Below are 22,601 nucleotides of genomic sequence, written 5' to 3' on the forward strand. Positions count from 1 at the left end.
AAATGTGACAAAGTGATGGTTATCATTACTGTCTATAGGAAGGCTGTGGGTGAGTTTTGTCTTTTTGTTTCTTGTTTTGTGGGGAGGTGAGGGTTAGAGGGGTAGATTTCATACGAAAAACTCAGTTCTTTTGCCATTCATTTAAAAAAACGTATTGGTAACACAGCATTTTGCTCCTCCTGTGGTCTTTTGTTTTGAAAAATTGTGTTTGAATATGTGAGCCAGACTGCTCAAAATGCCTTATATCTTATAACTGGGATGTTTGTATTGTTTGATATCAGTTATTAGACAAAATAATCATAAAGGGTGTTTTCTATGGACCTTTTTATATTCCAAAATTAAGTACAGATGGTAATTTCCAGCAGTTTTAAAAATTTGTCAATTATTTAATTTAGCATCACTTAAGCATCTGCACAGGGAGAAAGCTGAGATGGTACAGAAACTGAATAAGCATTGATTGCTCGTCTGAATTGCATCTTTAAAGTTTTTGCCTCAAATCTCTGATTTCACAGTTTATTTTTACCAAATTAGATTATCATATTTCATTATCGAGACTGCGAATGGGTGGAGCTCTCTCGGATATTCTGCATTTCCCGTTAGAACAGTGCGTAAGGCGCCCGCTGATTGTTACTCTGAGGGAAATTCTCATGCCTGCTCACCGAGAAGACTGCTTAAATAATGCATGGGCCAGAGCGAGGCAAGATGGAATTTATGGCCCAGACGCTGAGTTCAGGCTTTGTTCAGAGGAGGGACTACATAAGTGTGAGCATGCAGCACCCTCCCAGGGGAAGGGCGTAACAGAATGAAATTAGTGACCACATGGTGCTGTCCACATGTTATTTCAAAACAAGCCTGAAAACAGTCCATGAGCCTATAGAGTGGTTTGAGGGAGGGAAGAAGGGGAAACTTGAAGAGTCAATTGCGAACAGAATCCCCTGACCGAAGATTCCATGGGACAGACACAGGAAGTGACTGTTATACAGGGAGCAGGGTGGCCCTAGAGAGAGTGGATGTTTGACAGATGAAAAGCACCCTGGGAGTCTTGTGAGGAAAGAAGAAACCTTGACCAAACTGCAGCATGCTGTATACTATGTCTTCCATCTTGTCCTAATTAGAGGAATATGTCTGCTGAATCCTAATCTCTTTAATTGTTGATAGAGCAGGCATGTGATTTGCTATAAATACATATGAGCATTCATTTCTGAAATAATGGCTGTTGCCAAATATATTAGACCGATAGGAGTGCTGGACTAGGGAAGGCTGTGCTGAATAGTGGAGTTTGGGAGGTAATGGACCAGTGGAGAATCATTGCACAGCTGGCCCAGCAGCTGCACCCAGTGCTCCGTCAAGTTTGGCCTCTAATTTCCTTGAACTTGTCCTTGTTTGCCAAAATGATGAACATGCAAGAACTTGTTTCAAATGAGCCCACTGCAAGCGAAAAAGACCCTTTCCAAGGAGTCTTCGTCGAGGTGTGTAATCAACGGCAGCAGTGGCCAATTGAGGTATTGATTAAGCAGTGGGAAGTTTGAATAATCATATACATAAAAACCAAAGGCAAAGTTGTAGAATGAGGTAAGCTGGCAGAAGACCAGAGTATATTAAAAGGCTGTGTTGGGTCATCGCTGTCCTAAGTAAAGGATATATGGAAAAATCCCGTAATAATATCCAGCAACAGCTATCTTGTAGTTAGGAAAAAATAAATAGGACTGTGGGTTGGACGGCAGCCCAGTAATCTCAGTGTCTTTTTTTCCTAACAGTGTATTGTTCTGATATTCTTTGGGACTGGGTCAGGAGGAAGTGTCAGAGAGTGCATTTTATATTAAGAAGCATCCTATGACTAAACAATGCAATTTGTGGCAAGCCAAAATGAGAGGATAGCAAGGACTCTCCTTCCATTCCCTGGTCCTGGCTTGAGCAAGTATTTATTTAGCATGTGCTGTGTATCCAGCATGTTCTAGATACATACTCTAAACAACCAAATTATAAATTCTTTGAGAACAGATATTTGGATTCATACTTCTCTTGTATAAATCCCATGTCTTGAAAACCAGTGGCCTTGAAATGGTAATAATTGCAAGTCTGTCTAGTTCCTTGACTTTGAAGAGATTAAATATCAAACTTTTGTTTTGCAAATGCTTTATTTTCCTGTTACGACAGAGATGACGCTTCCCTTTTCAGATTTGAGGACTAGTGACTTGAACACTTACAAGTTAGATAATTTTGGACAAGATAACCTCTGGGAGAGTCAGTTTCCTCATTTGTGAAATGCAGAAAGTGACACTCATGCAGGATTGTGAGAATGAAGAGATGTGCCTACATGCATAGGAAGTGCTTTCCTGCCCTCACAGGATATAAGCAGGGTCATTTACCATAGGGATTGAGTGTGTGGTGGGGGTGGGAGTGGGGAGAGAATGAGCAGGGGTGGCAAGAAGGCTGGCTATGAGGGTGTAACAGAACCTTCGATGAGCATGTGACTGAGACAGGATGGTGCCAGTGGGAACACGGAGAAAAGGATGGATCTGTATATGTTTTAAAGGGAAAATTGACAGAATGTGGCAACTGATTATATTAAAGCAGGATGAAGAAGAAGACGGAAGTTGTAAGGAAGAAATAGTCATGGTGCTGAGGGAAGAGATTATGGGTTTGTGATAATTGCAAGATATGGTGTATGTGTGTGTAAGTGTGTGTGTTCTCCAAAGCCCCAAAAGCTAAAACAATACAGTCCTTCAGGGACTATATTAGAAACATAAGAAACTTGAGAAAGGAGGAAATTGGAGTGCCTAGTTAACTTACGTAACAGAAAAGGAAAAAAATCAATAATAAACCAATAATATAGGACTATTGCTGACAATAGAGTGAGAATTCAAAGAAATTGCTTAAAATGGCAAATCTATGTTTGGAGTTTTTCCCAGACGAGACCCACAATCATCAGATAATAAGGCTCTTCTGCAATCTTGGAACTTATTTAAGTTTTCCTGAGTTAAAAAAAAAATACCACCGAGAGGATACAAATAGCGTCAGGGTTGGGAAGAAAAAGAGCATGGGGAATGGAAATTCTCAAAATAGCTTGGTTTTAAAGAAGAGATGGGAGCCAAAAGATGGCTGGTTGACCTTTCAGAACGTAACCATTCATTATGACTTGTCAGAAAGTTTGGCAACTGTTATTCCTTAAATAACATATTGTGATTTTTCAGGAAATACAAGCAGGACTCAAAACTATGCCAAATCCCCAACTGGCAAATAGGTTGTGGTCCAAAAGCTCATTTGCAAATCCTTTATCAGAACAATGTTGCAAACATCTTTAGGCTACTTTTCAGAAGTCTGCCTGACTCATCCTATCATCCTATAGTAGAAATCATGTACATTTGCGATAAAAAATTAATATCAAAAAGCTTTTAGGTTAATAATTAAAACATAAGCAATACCATAAGAAAGGAAAATGTTTTGAATGCCAGTGCTTGGGGAAATACAGGTTAATTGCAAGATGGTATGGGCTGTGGCTATTTTAGAATTTGTATTCACTTTCACTGACTTTAAGAGACTTTGACTTCTTTAATTTTAAAATGTGAGGATTTCCTTGTCCTCATTTCAGGCGTATCATGAATTCTACCTTTAATAATATTTGCCATGACCAAGGATTGCTTTCACAAATTGGAAAAGTAAAGAGAATGAGGATGAAAGAAAAAAGGGGGTGAAAGAGATACCTGATGTAGCTGGGGCAAAAGGTAAAAGAGAGAAGAGAAAGAGCAGGTTTAAAAATGAGTGAGAAATTGCATGAGGGAAGTTAAGGGAGTTCTGAACATTGGAAAGAGGGATATATAAGAATGTGTATGTTTCTCTTGAAGAGTAAGAAATAAGGGAGAATTTTGGGCTTAATAACTCCCTGGATCAACCTCTAGGGGGTGCTTAACACTCAGAGAAGCTGTTTCTTGAGTAGGTGATGCTGCTCATGTGACTGGCAGACCTGAGGAATCTCCAAGGAACCATTGGTCCCCTTGAGTTTCCCCCTCTTAGCCCCCTCTTGCCTTCGCTTCTTTCCCAATTCAATGTGGATACCATGGCCTATCATTTCAACCACCTCTTACCAATATTTTCAGTCCTCCCATTCATCCACTCAGTAAAGATGTATTGAGTGATTCCTACTATTGAGTGATTCCTACTATTGTCAGGCATTGTAGTATTAGATACTTAGAAATGAACCTTCTAAGTACTGGATACTTAGAATGCCCTTGACACTTACCAGGCCAACCAGTTGTGTACTTTCTCTTGCTTCCAACCATACTGCTGAGCACAGCTAGAGAAAATCAGACCACTGTCCAGGTTGATGCTGTGATAAATTTATGACCACCAGTCTCAGTTGGGCCTGTCAGTATATAAGTCAGCAATCCCTGTATGTTTCCTTAATACACTCCTGCCGTTCTCTCCAACACCTATTTGAAGACTTTTCTCCATTTGCAAATCTATTACCTGCATAACCTGAATAAAACCAATTACGTTGAGGACAGTTCAATATGGTGAAAGTCAAATCTGGCTCCAGAAAGCCTTGGAAGACAATGGAGGCCCTCACTGAAAATTTCTTGAGGAGTCAACCAAGACCAAGCGGGGAACTAATCTGAGAACACATAGCCAGATTTCCTAAAAATTGGTTTTACGTCTTTCTCCCCATAGTCCAGTTCTTCGTTGCAGCTAGCAATTTATTCTCTTCCTTTGTCCTCCTCCCCTGACCCCACACTAATTCACTTCATCTTCTTACTCCTATCTTCTCTCATTCCTTCGCAGGTAGAGCAGACTAGTCTATCTTGGTGTCTGCCATTTTCCTCCCGCCTCTTACCTCAGTCAGCACAAGTCATAGATACTTCAGCAAACAAATTCTTCTTTTTCTGAGTGAGAGGAGGAAGGCATTGCAAATACTGGTGATTTAATATATATATATATATATTTTTAATTGTCCATCTGTATTCACCCATTCTACCTTTCCTCAGGTTAAAATAGAAGAAGTTTTCCTCTTCTGATTCCTCCACTTGTATTCTGTACCTCATTCGCCACCATTTCCTTGGGATGCTTACTAGATGTACAATTTCCTCTATATCTTGTATTTTTCCCCTTTTCATCTCTAGCGGATCCTTCTCGTCAGAGTGTACGCTGGGCTCCAGCTACTCTGAACTTAAAAAAAATAAGACAAAACAAAACCTTCGTCTTCCCCACATACTCTTTTGTCTACTCTCCTAACTTTTCCTCCCCTTTTATAGCCAAACTTCTTAAAGAGATTGTCTGCATGTGTTGTGTCCATTTCCTCCCTTCCCAAAGCTCCTCAATCCACTATGACTTAAATTCCGTCCCAGCCACTTCGAGGAAACCCGTCTAGCGAAAGCCGTCCACGTCTTACTTGTTCTGAATGTGAAAGAGTCACAGTCCTCAGTCTCTCTGCAACACCTGACGTCGTAGATCACCCTCTCTTTGAAATATAGCTTTCCTCTAGCTTCTTTGTGCTCTTCTATTTCTTGGTCTCTGTGGGCTCATCTTTCTCTACATGCTATTAAAATGTAGGTGATATTCAGGGACACTGCTCTTTTTTGACTTTAGGAGGAATAGGGAGAGGGTCCCATCCGTGCCTGAGCCTTCCGTTAGTATTTACATGCTATTGACTTCCATTGTTAGGTCACCCCAGCCCTCACCTCAGGAGGCAAGACACAGATTTCTGCTTGGAGATCTCCTCCAAACTCAACTAGGATTTGACCTCAGAATGGGGCAGTCATGTGGGGGCCTCTTCTCTGATTCAGAAGAGCTGAATTGCTCTTCTCTCCCAAAACATCTCCCTTAAACACACCCACCACCACCAATTCTGTTGTATTGATCTCCTTTGGGGCTGAAACACTAACTCTAAAATCTTCTTATATTCTTTCCTACTCTCTTTATAGTATAAACTTCATGGAATTTATCCTTCTAATTAAACCAAAGCTTTGGAATTCAAAAGCCTTTTCTGTCCCCAAACTGGTTATTGAAATAAAAAGTGATTTGATTTTCTGTGCCTTAGATTAAAAAAAAACTATTTAGATACTCAGTTGGCTTCTTAGTTTCCTTCAGGTTTTTTGTGTCCTTGGGGTAATTCAGTGATCCTGAGTCAATGCAGGGGGCAGAGGGGCAGAATCTCACAGGGGCAATGAGATACATACTGTTTAATGTTTTAACCTACACTGGAAAGTAAAATGTAAATGAGTTGGTTTTACTTGTGGTCCAAGGGATCATCCAAGAAAAAAGCCTCTTGAACCTAAACATGAAGGTCTAAGAAAATACCCCTTTGCTCATCTCAGCAGATTCTTCGTCATCTGAAATGTGCCAATATCATTTTTCAAATGGAAATGATTGGGAGATCCTAATTTTTCAGCACTTCATGAGTAAAATAGATTTATGACTGAGGATATGGCTATATATTAGGTCTTTATAATAAATTGTGGTGAAAGAGAAAACTAAATCTGTTGGCCTTGTCCAGTTTCATCCTGATGAAATAGACACAAATATTCCAGGTCAATCTATGAAGGTAAAGGGGGTAACATTTAAGAAATTATTTTGAACCTCTGAGCTTTTAACTACATTTTGGAAAGGTTTCATGTGACATGAAAGGAGTCTAGTGATTTGGGTCAGAAAAATAAATTTGTACATTGCTTATTTAACATCTTTAAAGCCATTTTTGTTGAAGAATATAGGACATATTTGAACTTCCATGAGAAAAAGAAAATAGAATATGTTTCCTAAATTCAAATTGTATCATACCTAAGTTAATCCACATTTTAACTGTTCATCAATGACAGAGAAACTGGAGACGGTGTGACATGCTTCAGTTGTTGGGTTCTTAGCATTCAGGCAAGCAATTGCATTTTGAACAGATTGGAATCAAATGAACAGATTATTGGACCACCTAACAAAACAGGCATCCCAGTAATCAATCTCTGAAATAATAAAAGCATGAATTAAATGTTTTTTGATCAATATTATTCACACAACTCATATCCTTAATGATAATGCTTAACTGAAAGAAAGACCTTTCTTCAAGGTTCATTTGCAATCCACAGAAAACTCTAAATTTGTTTTGACATCCCAGTGCTTCTGGAAAATACGAATCCTGTATTTCATTTTGTGGAATTAGAGCAGACTGCATAATAACATGCTCTTACATAGCACAGGCCACCTCTGCCTTTTCATTCTAAGTTTTAATAGGAGAAGACGTAGTGGGACTGGCAGAGGGGAAGGAGCCTTTGGAGTGAGGGGAGAAGAGCTGTGTGTATAATTCTTTTCCATTAATTGTGCTTGAGCCTTTTTTAAAGGTGTGCCTCTTACACAGAGATTCAAACAATGTAGGCGACTATTTGTCTGAAGCTGATCCTCCCTATTAATTCAGAGAACAGAGTTATAGTTACAGCTTCATTAACTAAATGGGGTTCTAGAGTTTTTCCTCTTCTAAAAGGATAATGTAGGATGTGCTTTGAATGCTTAAAAAAAACAACTAAATTCTAAAATTTCTATTAAGTCACATTTGGAGCACTGCAGAAGGAAAGGTCTGTTGACATGGTCTTCCTGAAATAACTAGTGTCAAGGCAGATCCATCAGCAGCCTGAGCTATCTGTGCAGTGGAGTGGCATCTTGAACTACAAAGACAGACAACTCGTCTCCACCACGTATTGTTGCCAGCAAATTTAGCAAGCTTGCAAAATGAGTCCTGTGGTGTTCAGCTCATTCTAGGCCTCTGGTAAGGATGGCAGTTCTTCCAGAGACCTGAACAATGCCATAATCATTTACCTATGTTATTTTGCCTTTAGAACTGACTGATCCTCCACAGGGGTTTCTGATGGTTGTTCAGAAATTGGAGAGTAGATGGCTGGAGAACCATTTTGCCAGATCCATACAGCAGTCGAGAGTTGGTCCTAAGTTTGAATAAAACAGAGGCTACATTATCCTGCCCCTGATCAACCACAATTGATAGCATAAAACTAAGATCTTTCATTTTTTTGGTCATTTTTGAGGCATAACAAACACAGCATTCCCCAGCTAATAGTATTAGCCAACTAATTTCTTTCAAGTGTGAGAAGGGGTTATAGAATCTTTGTTCTTTGAGATGTTGCTCAGTTGGAGGGACTGGCTTTAGTTACCCTGTATCCCTTTAAGTTACTCATTTGCATGTTTCCATTCATTGATTGACTCCTACTGTGTGTCAAGCATTATTCTAGGCACAATCTTTAGAGCAGTGAGCAAGACATATGATGATGGTAAAGTTTAAACCCAAGAAAGCCTCTTCAAAGGCACTTTTTTGACCCAAGAGCTCAATATCATCACTTCATAATGTCCATTGCTTTTGTGGAAAAGGAAATTTTTCTTTGTCTTAGTCATGTACCGTAGAGGGAACAGGAGCTTTTGGGTCCTTTGTTTGTAAAATTTCCGAGATGCTTCTTCCACTGGAGGTTACACAAGGACATTTAGGACATGACACAAGCTAGGTTTCAACCTTGTCACTCATTCTTAAACATGAACAATACTTGAAAGAGTTGAAAGTAGGGTAGCCTCCTGAAGAGGAACAACTCTTCAGATAAGTTTTTCTAAATGCCGAGTTATCTACTTTTGGTCCAACTGAATCTTATGATTCCTGAGTTTTTGCATACTTTAGAAAGGCTTGATTTCCTGCTAAAGTGTTTGCCAAAAGATGAAAAGTCCCACAGGAAAAAACACCCAATCAAGGGCCTGGCATCTTGTAGGTGCTTAATAAGTATTTATAGTCCAGAATCGGAGGCCAACCAGAACCTTATCAGAAGCCAAAGGTTGAGTTAAAAACAAAACTGGCTTTCTTCCCCCTAAGTGAATCCCTAGAATGATTCATTTCCGTTTCTGTAAAGTATGAGTACTAATCCTTAATTCATGGGGCTTTAGGGGGTCTAAATAAGATAACACTGGACAGTTCTTCATAAACAGTTAAGTTCTGTTCAAATAGAAAATTTATTGTGGGAAAAAAAACCAAGCCTGAGACCTCGATAAATTCTTATGTGTTGTGATCTTGTTGAATGGTGGCAACGTTTTTTTTTTTTAAATACGTACTGCTTTGAACCTCTCAAATGAAAATTTTGAAAATCTTTTTGTTAAAAGTTCTTTCCCTGTGGGTAATTTTATACCTGTAGAAAGCAAAGGAAGCCCTCATCTTGAATAAAGTTAGTGCTAGATTTTGTGTATTGAAAAATCACAGAAGATTGGTTTCTGATATTTAGATATCTTCACCCATGCTGCTGTTTGGAACATGGGGCCCAGGAGTGTATTCAAAACAACTTGACTCACTCATCAGGTTGTCAGCCCAGTCTCTAAGCCATTTGGCCCCTTACTGCATTTTGGTGATTTTTATTAAGTTGAACTATACAAATTTGCTGATATTCAACCACTTTTGACCTACAAAAATGGCAATTTCATATGTTCAATCTAATATAATTATATTTTTGTTATTGAATGAGCGTTCATTTATCTGCTCAGTCTGACATAGACATCTGGAGGGCCGGGATTGTGTCTGATGTGTAAATTGAAGCCCGGAAGTCAGAGCTCAGACATTTTAAAATATGAAATGTACACGTAAAATGTCTGTTCATGTGAGCTGCAGACACTATTACTGACACCCTTCATGGAGACAATGCAATGGAAGTCATAGGTGCTTAAGAGTTTGAGGACACCCTAAGGGTGTACTCCTCACTCCCAGGGAGTGTTCAGCTCAAACTAGGTGCAACCCCAGGAATTCTGGTACCCTGAGTGTGCTGCATCCCCCCCCAGTCCCCTCCTTACCCCTTAGTGGCGCTTCCTTCCCTCATTACCTCACTTCCCTCTGCTAATGTCACCATTGTGCATTTACTGCTGCTTTTGCTTGCAGCTTACCCAATTGGAAGGGTTTAGGATATCCTACTGCACTGCTTTTCAAGACTTTTTTTATTGTATCCCATAGTGAGGTAACCCATAGTAGGAATACATTTTACATCACGACCCTGTGTACTCTACTGTATTACATATATAGATATATCCGTATCTATATATTCTACTTACCTTGCCAGGCCACTTCCCACTTTTGAGAAGCTGTCCATCATGTCGTTTTTGAAATGAGGATCCAATTAAACTTGTGGAGACTTTCATGCTTCGTGGGAGAGGGAAGAAAAATGCCAGCTCAATCTTTAAGCTTTTTATCCCTCTTAAGCAGCTGTTGTTTGTATCGGTTTATGTTAGGATTTGTTTTCCTATTCCTGTTTCTGAGAGGCCACAACCTTGCAGACCATCCCCAAGATGGGGCTATGGCTTCAGGAACAAAGTTCTGAAACCCATATAATTAATTCTAGGCTGTAATGGCTCATTTCAGTTGCCGTGGAATCGTTTAGAATGACCATGAATGTCACCAGCAATCTGCCACTTTACGCATGGATGTAGCCGGGTGAGGTTATTTATCTTTATACCTCTTTCTTATCCTAAAATGACTGTATCATTTTATCCTATCTATAAATTGAGATTAAAGTTTATCAAAAATCCTATGTAAAGCCATCTAACTAAATGTGGACTAGAGATTATGCTAATAGAATCAGCAGTTTGGGAATATTTAGGTTTTGATCAAAACTTTTGAAATATTTTGACTTTAACTCAATTATAAAATTTGTTATAAAACTTGTATTTTATTTCTATTAGAATTAAGAAAAATAAACACCACTCGCCTGCTTTAAGATTCAGATAACCTACTTATATGTGGCTTTTCTAGTGGCCCGCTACTTTTAACTCACAGAGAGTCACATATATTTTCTAGGGGCAAAAAGAGACAGTTACTTCTCTCTGTAAGGCCCCATCATTATCAGACTAGACTCTCTCGGGGCTGACACCCTCCTAATCAGGCAGGAACGAGAGGCACGAATAAGACTTTCTCATTCGGGTGACTTCAGAATGGATTCAGAATGCTGCTCAAAAGGGAAACTTCTGAATTCCCTTGCCTTCCATTTTCCCTGATTTTTGAGGTGTAGAGGCTCTCGACAGAGTGTTTTGATGGGTACGGGTGTGCTGTCTGCTGGTGAGAGAGCTGAGTCAAGTGAAATGTGGCAATCATAGGAAATTTCTTTTCAAGAACTCAGAGAAATGCCTCCCAGAGTCCAGGGTTAGGTGGAGTGTAGCGGAGGGCAAGACACAGAATTGAGATGATTTACCTCAGCTTCTGACCCGTTTTATATCCTTGAGTAAATCACTTAACCCCTCTGTGCCTGGGCTTTCAAGTGTAAATGGAAATAAGGCCCCCATTTCATAGACTTCACTTAAAGGGAGAGGATCCATGTTGACAGAAAGAGGAGACTAATTGCTTTTGGCACTTGAGGCGGTTCTAAAGAGGAGTTGCAACAATATTTTGAGATGACAGCATTATCGAAATAAGCAAGTGCTCGTCCAAGGCAAATGTATTTTAAAGCTAGTGTAAGTCCTTTGGATCTACAAAACATTCATTCAAAACTTTCCGTTTTACTCTTATGTGGTTGTTTAATCCTCCCAATAGTGCTGGGTGACAGTTGGTTCTTGTCCTATTTACGATTTTATGAATAAAGAAACTGAGGCTTAGAGAAGTTGATCACCTTGTTTCGAGTCACACAGCAGGGAAGTAGCAGAGCCCAGGTTCAGGTCTTCTGATGCTGGGTCTACCATTCTTCTCCTGGCACATCGCCTGCCTTCCATGTGATAGTAAAAGATAATAGAGGGCCCGGCCCTGTGGCCTAGTGGTTAAGATCAGCGTGCTCTTCTTCAGTGTCCTGGGTTCTGTTCCTGGGTGCAAACCTACACCACTCATCAAGCCATGCTGTGGTGGCATCCCACATACAAAATAGAGGAAGACTGGCACAGATGTTGGCTCAGGGCTAGTCTTCCTTAGCAAAAAAAACCCACAAAAAGATAATAGAACTTCTCTATATAAAATAAATCCAATTTCTGAGAAAACTGGATAATTGAAATACCTATATTTAGTTTCTAAATTGCATCTCAGTTTCTAAATTTTCTTTATTCTCTACTGGAGTCAACTATTTATCTTTAATGTGTAGATTTTCATCTTGCTTCAACCTTATTGTTGCTATCATATACATTTGTTAGTTGTTAATGGTTTCACTGATACTTTTAGCACCTGTTCACAAAACTTTGCAGTCTTCTCTGTGCAAAACTATTATTCTTTTTTTAAAATATATGACTGACTGACTTCTGCTGAGTGATCTTAGCAGCATTGTTATGCCTGTGTTTGTAATTTACAACTTTTAGGTTAAGGAATTTTTCAAGCCATCTGGATAGCCCGCTAGTTGCCAGGCCCCCGTTGTATATACTTATGTTGTGCTATTTAATCCTTCTGGGGGTTCTGTTGTGAGCATACTGTCCTGCACAAGCACATAAAAGCTGTTGTTTCAGCAAACATGTCCTCCCTTTGCCATGAGTTGAATGTTGTGTTTTTGAAATCTTGTCTGAGAGGATGAAAAGCTGAGCAAATACTGGCTTTTCCTTCCAGCTTCACAAGCAGCAGTGGGGTTGCAAACCCTGTCTCATTCAGGCTGTCTTTGTCATAAACAGTTCAGACTGACTGGGACCCATTTATTGAATGCCCATTTCTTGGGTACATTAGTCAAATGCAATTGATTGTTATAATACACCATCAGCTCAGGCGAGGTAATCAGGCTCTTTAATTGAAGACGCTGCTTTAGAGGACAGAGTGTAAATCATTGAATACAAAGTCCAATAATTTTTTCACAGTGAATACAACATGTCTATGATTGCATCCTCAATACAGCCAGACAAAGGGAAGATGGCTGGTACTTAAGACTTGGCATTGGCGGATTGCCAAGAACCCTTTCCAAGATTCATCCTGTTTTCATCTTGTCTTGAAATGTTCTCATGTTTTCTTCTGAAACTTTGGTTCAGAGGGATGCTACTATGTATGTGCATACAAGATTACAATTAAAATATAAGAGAATTTATTAGCGAATACTTTGGAAGCCAAGACATCTCAGCTGTCATCCATTCATTCCCACCTTGGCATAGTCTTGAGACTGTATTTTATAGCAACTATCAGGGCAGCTCCAAGTCTTTCCTCCTTGGCCCTTCAGCTGTTACCCTCTTTTTCCTAATCTAACAATAGCATGTAATCATTTAGCGTAAACTAAAGATATGTACAAATGCAATGATTTAGAGAAAGATTTCCTTGTTGTTGCCAGAGAATTTAAAGAAAAGAGTTTAAAGGCCAGTCCAAGACCTGGACGACAAGCTGCTCCCTGCTCCAGCCAAGCCTTGCTCTCCCAGGCTTCTGTTTTCCCCTTGCTGGGCTGTGGCATTAACCAGACCCATCCCATCACATACCCTGGCCTGGCCCCTCAGATGAAAGACCTTTCCTTTCTTCTGCACTTGCTGCCCGCACCCGGGGAAACACCCAGCCAGGTGCTTGTTTGAAGCCCTTTCTTCATTCCTGCTTTTAAGTCCCTGGAGAGCATTAGATAAGAGGGACCTTCCACCTTGGGAGAGTAGTGAATCTCCTAACTGTTGAAAAGGTGGTGCTGTATGATTCCAAACATAAAAATCTGCAATATGAATAGATCCTCATTAGTTTTTGTTCTCTTGCTCTAAGATGATTCCTAAGAATAGGGGCAAATAGACTCTATGAAACTTTGTCTGTGACCCCTCCATGACTCAACCAGCATCACTAATTTGCTGTGGGAGTCAGGCTTTCAATCTGTTAGAATAAATTATTGAAGTTTCTGCTCTTTGCATTAGAATCTGCACTTCCAGTGAATTAATTCTATACCCACCTTGTGTGAAAAACAAAGCCTGAGGTTAGAGAGGCAGTAACACAGAGCTAGAGATGGGGGAGTCATGCTGTGGCTGTTTTTCCTCCCTCATTTTTGTCTAGGTCCTTCTGGCCCAACCTCCTTGTCTATCTACAGGGTTTCCTCCCCCAATTTTCTCTTTGCCCCACTCACCCACAAAGTCATGATGAATGGTTGCTGATGGACCCATTCACATTCTCACCTTTTCCCTCACCTTAAGACATTCTGATGTCCATGTGAGGTTGTATCTGGAAGGATTCTGTGCTCGCCGACTGCTGGAGACTTATTTCTAGTCTGTTAATTTCCAGGAAGGGCTAAAACCACAGCTGGGGCACATGGTGACTTTCCAGATTGCAGTGTGATTATTCCTGTGGTTGACATCCAAGTCTGTAGCACCTGGATGAGAAGTTTTCCACATTACATCCCCCTCTCAAATAAAGAAATCTAGTATCTTGTCAGTCAACAAGGAAAGACCACTAGCTAGAAAAATGGGTAAATGAAACATATAGGCAACTCACATAAGACAAAATATAAATGGCGAGTAAATATGTAAATATCACTAGTAGTCATTAAAAAACAATTAGATAATGCTCTCTTCACTTGTCAGATTGGCAGAAATGGAAATAATTGATAAATATCCAGTGTTGAGGAGGCCGTGGCTCTGTTGGCTGGGGTACAAATATGAGTCACATTTTGCAGCTGAGTTAGCAGTATCTATACAAATTTAAAATGTATACACCGTTTGGGACAAACATTTCCAGGTCTGTATATTTATCCTCTGGAAATACTTGCATATGTTCACAAAGATATATGTATAAGAGTCTTCTTTTCATCATTGTTTGTAATAGCAGATCAAATCATTGGGAAAACCTTAAATATCTGTCAGTAGGGGACTGGTAGAATAAATTATAATTCATCCATAACTTGAAATACTACAGAGCTGTTTCAAAGCTAAGGGAGATCTGTATAGAGTGATACGGAAAGATCTCCAAGCTACATTGTTAATTCAGAAACAGGAAGCTGCAGGACAATGCATATTGATCTGATTCCATTTGTTTTTTAAAATGAACCTAAAGCCATAGATCTGTCTAGGTACTTAGATACATAAGTAAGTGCACAAAGTTCTGAATAACACATACCAAACTATTAACAGTGAAGAGGAGAGAGGAATTGGGGCGAGGATGTGAAGTAGGACTATTAACTTTTTGCTCTGGATACTGCTAATCATTTAACTTTTTTATCATGAGACTGTATTATTTGTGTAATTCATTAAACATATAAAAATAGGAAAATTGCAACAAAGTTTTCTGGGAAAAGCACATTGAATGGCTTCCCAAAGAGACTGTTCAGGAAACCAAAGGTGGGCGTAATGGAAGTTTTTCCTTTTTTATTTTGGTAGCGGTTGGTCTATTTATATAGCGAAGCAGAAGAGAGGTTTTTTTCCATATGCTTTTCGGGAAACATACCTGCATGGCCTGCAGATGAGGTGGGCATGGTACACAGCGAGTCAGGGCAGCCATGTACCGGCAGATTGAAGAGAGTGGGGAAATCTCATGCCCACCTGCTGGTTGGAACCAGAGATTCCATCATTAAAGTTGGGTAAACATAAAGTGTTACTCATGTCCTACTGTCCCTCCCTGCTGCCCCCACAGCTTGGGTGGACTTAGAGCTCAGGGAAGCTTAGGGAGGCTCAGGAGTCAGGGCTATTATTAGTTTCGCTAGAGCTTGAAGTCTGTACAAAGCTCTTCTCTAGGCTGCTAAACACCAGACATAACATTACATCTTCCTTGACACCAGGTTACCTTCCATAAGTGCACCTTGTACAGCAATTAGTTGTGTGTATGTCAGCTTCCCCCTGGAGTTGTGTTTTCTTATCTCTGTGTCCCCAGCACCCAATACAGTGCCTGACGCACTGTAGCTGCCCAGGAAATGACTGTTGAATGCATGACAAGAAGTCTGAATTCCAAATGACTGATTTATAAATGAACTTTTGAAAACTGGGGTTTGCCCGTGGTTGGATATGAGAGAAAGGCCCAGAAGCACAACAGTTAAAAACTGGTGCAGTGAAATCTTAGCCATATGGCCAACTGGTTCATTATCTTGGCTTTGGAGTAAACGGCCTATGTTCAAATCCTGGCACCTTCACTTACTAGCTAGTGACTTGGGCAAGTTTCTTAACCTCCCCAGGCTTCAGTTTCCTTGTCTGTAAAATTGAGATCCTGAAATTATCTACCTCGTGGACTGGTGGTTAGGATCCAGTGAGATGATTAATGCAAAACTTTTAACAAAAAGGTCTGGCACACACACAAGTTCATTCATTGTTCATTCTTAGCCATTGTTATTATCCAGACCCTTCAAGATATAAGTCATTGTAGTTGGTCAAGTTTTCCCAATACTGCTGTAAACACCCAAGTGTGTCTTATTTAACTAATTTTGAAATAGAGGTTTTAAAAATGGATTCTCTTTCCTGAAACAATATGATGAGCATCATAATTTTAAACCCAGGAACGTTATCATAAGCAGTCATTATTGTCCTGTGCGTAACACAGAGATGCTGCCCAAGCTCATAGAGGTGTGTGCAGTTGTCATGCTTTCCAGATGCTCCGCTTTTGGAGTTCTTCTGGCTGACCTTCCTACATGGTTAGCTGCCAATTCTTACTACTCTCAATGGCCTACTTTTAGTACCTTCTCTCACCTCTATAATTTTCTTTTCTAATATGCTGTGTTCATGGGAAGCAGACAACCAAGCATGTTTTAATTGTGTATAAATAAGAGTAGCTTGATGCAACTCTTCATGAATAAAGTGAGTGATTTTTGCAGTTTCCATATTGGTTATCTGCTATTTGACATCAATAGTCCATATATTTCAGACAGATGAAGTCTTAGCATACACGAATATGTTTTATTGTATTTTCTATTCTACAGTTTTAACTGGAATTTAACATAATGCCCTTGAACTGGGCTAAAGCTTTTAGCATTTCCTCTAAACAGAAGGAAGTGATCTGTGCTACTGGCTTCAAGTCCAGGATCAGCAACTTAATTTCACATTTTCTAAGAGGGAATATAAGACTGGCTCTCAATTGTCAGTAGGGCTTAAATGAGATAGGCCTATGTTAGTCTAAGTGGAAGTGCTTTGTTGTTGTAAAGTGCTGAAATTTTATTATTAGCATTAGTATTACTGCAACACATTTGCAGTTTTTTATTGTACCTCCGTGGATCCGGATTTTTGAGAGAGAATACTGTTTATGCCTTATCAGAGGAATTCATCGGTGGCCTTTAAATGAAGTACCTTAATTTAAACATTTTATAAGGCCATGTGAAGCTGCTGTCTGGTGGATGATGGAGGAAGGTGGGGGATGGGTAATGAAAAATGCCACCCTTTGGTCTTCAGTGAGCCGGGAAGAGGGGGGACATCCCTTTCCCGAGTAGATTTTGCCCATCAGCTCTTTTGTACATACAGATGGAAAGCGTTAAAATACATATGTGATGTGTTCATGGGCTTTCACAGGGGGCTGTTGATAATTAAGTAGATGTAGTATTTTTCTTCTAAATTTATATTAAATTCCTCAAATTAAATTTATTAAATTTATTTCTCGACTAACTTTCTGCCCTGGGGTGCACAGTATGAAATGCTTAGAGATTATTTAGCTAATGTTCTTTTTCTCAATTTTGAATTTGTTCTAGCTGACACTTTTTCTCTCTCTCTCCTATTCATTTCCTAATCTCTTTAAACCTCCGCGGGTATCCACCTGAAATGAATTCCTCTTTGCAGTCCTGTGTCCTCTGGGGCTGGTTAACTCCATGGATGCCTTGACTATGGACCCAGTTTTGCTTTTATTGTACAGTTAATAGGCCCCACAAAAAGCCTGTTTAACTCTGCTGTTTAATGGAGTGCAGGAGCGTTAGGGAGATGTCTAGGACTAAAGTTTGTGTCTCTGAAAGACAGGGAAGCTTAATTTCAACCACAAAGAAGTTCAAAATGCACTATGAGAAGCCGCCAGAGGAGAAAGAAGGAGGGGGCCATGTGCTGTGAGGGAAGCATGTGGAATCTAGAATCTCAAGGTCTGTTTTTACATCTTGGTCCTGCGATTTATGACTGTGTGAGTCCCTTAGCGTTGTGCAAGTCACTTCATCTCCGAGACTCAGTTTCTTCCTTGGTGAAAGTAGGGATATCTGTATTGTAAGGGTGAGTAAAGTTGAAATGGGATAACACATGAAAGTGCTCTACAAATTGTAAGGTGCTAGCAAATGTTTGTGTTATCATCGTCATCATCGTAACTTGTTAAGAAGACATATGCGAGATGCGAGAATTCTGAAGTGCTGGCTATTTGGAGCATCACGCTGTTTTCCTGCTTTTAGTTGCTTCAAGTCAAATTGTTGCATCTACTCATGTTACATCATTAAATTTTAAACTTGTTAACTTCTGATCCTCCACTGATTTGGAAGGATGGAGTGGGGCACAGAAGCAATAACGAAGCATATGGTGAGATGACAGGATAGGCCAATTTTAAAGCAGTATGTTTAATATGTATAAAAAAGAAGCTAACCTGAGCCATCCCTGGTGGCCTAGTGGTTAAAGTTTGGTGCTTTCACGGCTTCAGCAGCCGGGGTTCAGTTCCCAGGGGTGGAACCACACCACCCATCTGTCAGTAGCCATGCTGTGGCCGCAGCTCACGTAGGAGAACTAGAAGGACTTACAACTAGAATATAGAACTATGCACTGGGGCTTTGGAGAAAAAAAAAAAAGGAGGAAGATTGGCAACAGGTGTGGCTCAGGGCAAATCTTTCTCAGCAGAAAAAACAAAAAGGAAGCTAACCCAACCTTGAGGATACACCTTTTCTGCCAAGAGGCTAAAAACATTCATGTCAGAGATGGATGAAGACTCTTAAAGGAAAGACCAGCTCATTGGTCAAACATAAAATAGAAGGGAATTAGGGCCTGGCATTAGGAAGAAGTCATCTGGGTAAATATCTGGTGAAGTTTTTACCCAGAAGATGTTTCTGTTCTCTTAAAAGAGATTTTCAGAAAAGGTGGGTTTGGTTGGACGCCTACTCCAGTTAGCAGTGTCTGAGAGAGAACTTAAGCTACAGAATCAACTCAAGCATGCTTTCTCAGGACTGCAGAAAACCCAACCCAAATCCAGCCTCAGACAGTGTGAAAATGAGATGCAAAATATGGTGTGGGAGAACGCAAGAGTATCAAGTCCTTCCTTAACTTGTATTTAGGTTAAGAAAAGAACAAACCGTGGATGAGAGTCATTTCTGAGTAGAGAAGGGCAATGATATATATAGTCAGTGAAATAATTGGACTCACGGAGTTGGGACAGCAGCTGTGGTACCAGACCAATTTTTGTCTTCATCGATTAGGCTTCTTCTCGTGACTAAACTGTCGCCACAGCAATTTTGCTACAACCGTGACCTGTGATCACAGTGTTTAAATTCTACTATACCCATGTAACTCCACCCCAGGACCAGGGAACCAGCAGTGAGCTGTTAAAATGTATGAAGCTGCTCCTTGCTGGGAGGCCACTCCGGCAGCAGCGTCTCCGAGTTGGAAGCCATGAAAATGGTTTGAAATATTTTACCTTCAGAAACAAGACCTTAATCTCATGTTGACCTTGGACTGTAATTTGGGTAACCAGCACTTTTCTTCCCCATTTGCAGCAGCGAGGTAGATTGGTTAGAAAACCTGTGTTTGCAGTCGTAGGTAGTGTTCGCGCGTTGCAATCTACTTGCCTGTCTTGGATTAACGTTTGCGATGTCAGTGCTGAGTCTGCCCAGAAGATACAGTTTTTCTTGAAGGAACTCATCTGAGGTTGCCTCTGGCTTTCTCATGCCACTGTGTCAGGCAGCATTTTCTTATTCATGCTTTATCTAGCCACAGATCCAGAAACATTCCCCCTTAACGTAGACATTCTCTGCTTGCATTTGAGCCATGCCTGCTCCATTCCTACCATACTCCAGAAGAGTTTTCAGAAAATAAGGTAGAGCTGGTGTGCAGCTGGTATACACCTGTAAGCCTTGAAAGAGTTTTTAAGGTCAAGGTCCATCCTGAATGATCAGTGCCTTTGCTGTTTTGGTTGTTAAATATTTTGAATGTGGCTCCTGCGACATGGCATTAATTTTGTCAGATAAAGTATATACGAAATATACTTCAGCTTGGCAAACTTCAGTCTTTGACAAAAAGAGAGAAATCTATTTAGGAGATTTTGACAGAATTTGAAAATAGTTTTGTATTTTTCTTGATTTATCTATGTTCTGCTGAAACTGAAAAGTCACTTTTAGCAAACACTGTCAACACCCAATTCCATATACCCTTGGCTCATTACTGAGTTCATCTGCAGCTACAGTGGCCTGTCCCCCTGCACCGGACATCTTCCCACCTCAAGCACCTGTGTCTCTCTACTTCTGTCTGAGGATTTCCTTCAGTGATGGGGGACCTTCACAGCCAAAGAGCCAGCTCAAAAGTGTCAGGGATTTGATCCTCCCAGGGGCAACATTCAACAGATGAGAAGGCGGGGGTTAGTGGACAAATACCCCAACTTCCTCATCCCTTCATGGGAGAGTGTTGAGGTGTGTTCGACTGACTTTCTCAATGGCTCCCCAGCAGGATGGAGTCTCAATTCCCCACAATGGTAATGCACTCATTAATATACCCATTATTGACTTTTCTCTCTTTCCTGCCTCACTTTGCCCACTCTCTTCCATGTGCTTCCTGACATTGCCTCCCACATACCCTGCCTGAAGCCAAGATGTTTCTCCAAGTCTGTTTTCAGTGGAAGCCTAACTAAGACAGAATTTTCCCCTGACCTACTGATTTAGGTTCCCAGCTTGTCTCTCTACATGGCTTCTTGCCACCAACACCTCTAGATCCGTTAGAAATGCAAATCAATCAGGTCCTACTCAAGCTACAAACCTTTAATGGTTTCCTCTTGCCTTAGAATAGAATCCAAGATCCCTGACTCAGCCTAGCCCCCTTGAGTGGCCTGACTGCTTCTGTCCTTCAGCTGCATCTGAGTCCCACTCGGCGCTTCTCTCTGTTCCTCATCGCCCCTCACCTCTGCTTCCTGCACTGCCTTCTTGGATGTTGCTGGCATAGTCCAGTCCTTCTAACATTTGTTCCTAGAGAACCCTGTGCTTTTCCTTCATAGAGCTTTGCGTACTTGCAGTGATGTCACCTATTTTCATTGATGTATTTAATGTCTCTCTTTCTCTAGATGAGGGATCTGCAAACCATTACAGTTTTATTGGAATACTGCCACACCCGTTTATTTACATATTATCTATATCTGCTTTTGTGCTACAACTATAGAGTTGAATATTTGCAACAGAAATCATAAAGCTTGCAAGGTCTAAAATATTTACTATCTAGACCTTTACAAGAAAGTTTGCTGACCCCTCCTCTAGACTATGAACTCTTTGAGAGCAGTCTCTCACTCGCTTTTGTGACCTGGCACCCAGCACAGTCCCTGCCAAAAAATAGCCGTAATATAAATATTTTTTTATTCTCTGACTTGAAACAAAGTTTTTGTGAATGTTGCCCTTCTTCCTTCCTTATTGTTTGCCCCTTGTCTTGTGAATTTTGTGTGTGTGTGTGTGGCAGTGCTGTACATAGCAAGTAAAATATTTCCAGACCTCTATGAGCACGTAGTGCCACCTTTTTATAGCTCTTTATCTGACAGAGTCAGATTCCTACCTCTGTTGTAGTGTTTACTAGTTTTATAGGCAATGCTTTTACTAAAGATTAAAGATTTTACTATTCTTTTTTTTTTTGACCAGGTATTTCAGACCAAGTGGGACATGATGTACTGTGTTAAGTGTATTCCAGATGCTTACTTGGTTGAAAAGAATCCAACTTCTGTATTTTCTTGGGAAGGCATGCCCTGGTAGATTTGATTTGAGGATATCAGAGTCTAGTGAAGTAAAGAAAATTAATACCTTCTATTTTAATGATTCAGTGTGTGAAAATGTCCATACACCATCCTGCTGTTACCATTTTTAGCATGCAAATTTTATTATCTCACTCTTAGAAAGAAATTCATATTTCCCTAAGCATCTCTGTAATGCCCATAGGAAACTCTGCAATCTGGTTTCCAACTTGCCTTTATAATCTTATCTCCTGTTATGCTCTAGAATAGGAGTTGTAAAACTGTGGTCTGTGAGCCAAAGCCAGACTGCTGCCTGTTTTTGTAAATAAAGTTTTATTGAAACACAGCCACAATCATTTACTCACATATTGTTTATGGCAGCTTTTGTGTTTTAATGGCAGAGGTGAGTAATTGCATCTGAGACTTTATGGCCTGCAAGGCCTAAGATATTTATTCTCTGTCCCTTTATAGAAAAACATTTGCTGATCCCTGGTCTAGGAAACACCTTACATTAACCATGACCATCTGCTTTCACCGTTTCCTCTGCTTGCCAAACTTTTTCATGCCTCTGAGCCTTTGCACATACTGTCCCCTCTGCCTGGAAGACCATGCCCCCCTTTCCTGCTTAGAAAGCTCACACCAGCCATCAAGGCCCTGCTTGGTTTTCATCTCTTTTTTGCCTTTTCTGAGCTCCCACAGCACATTCTAAAAATGTGTATTAAAGTCCTTATCATTGCTATTTGTATCATAATTCCTGGTTTTCTGTTTATCTCCTACCAGAGTATGAGCTGTAGAGGATAGAGTTCTATGTCTTTATTCAGTGCATCACCCAAGTGCCTGGCACCAAGTAGATGTTCAGGAAGTGACTGATTAATATCTGAGTGTTGCATGTTATTAACCCTTG

The 22,601-nt window shown here is 40.3% G+C and overlaps 1 protein-coding gene across 12 annotated transcripts in view; it reads left to right on the top strand.

The window, feature by feature from the left end:
- Nucleotides 1-22,601, top strand: part of RAPGEF4 (Rap guanine nucleotide exchange factor 4) — a 299,972-nt gene that overhangs the window by 108,099 nt on the left and 169,272 nt on the right. Inside the window, exon 1 of one of the 12 annotated variants that reach the window (XM_044768719.2) lies at nucleotides 10,420-10,441. The exons of the other annotated variants lie outside the window; for them this stretch is intronic. The gene's annotated coding sequence lies outside the window, so the exon portion shown is untranslated. Of the gene's footprint in view, nucleotides 1-10,419; nucleotides 10,442-22,601 lie in introns of those variants that run through there. 12 annotated transcript variants of the gene reach the window in all.

The sequence above is a fragment of the Equus asinus genome, chromosome 4 (assembly GCF_041296235.1).
Source record: "Equus asinus isolate D_3611 breed Donkey chromosome 4, EquAss-T2T_v2, whole genome shotgun sequence".
NCBI lineage: Eukaryota > Metazoa > Chordata > Mammalia > Perissodactyla > Equidae > Equus > Equus asinus.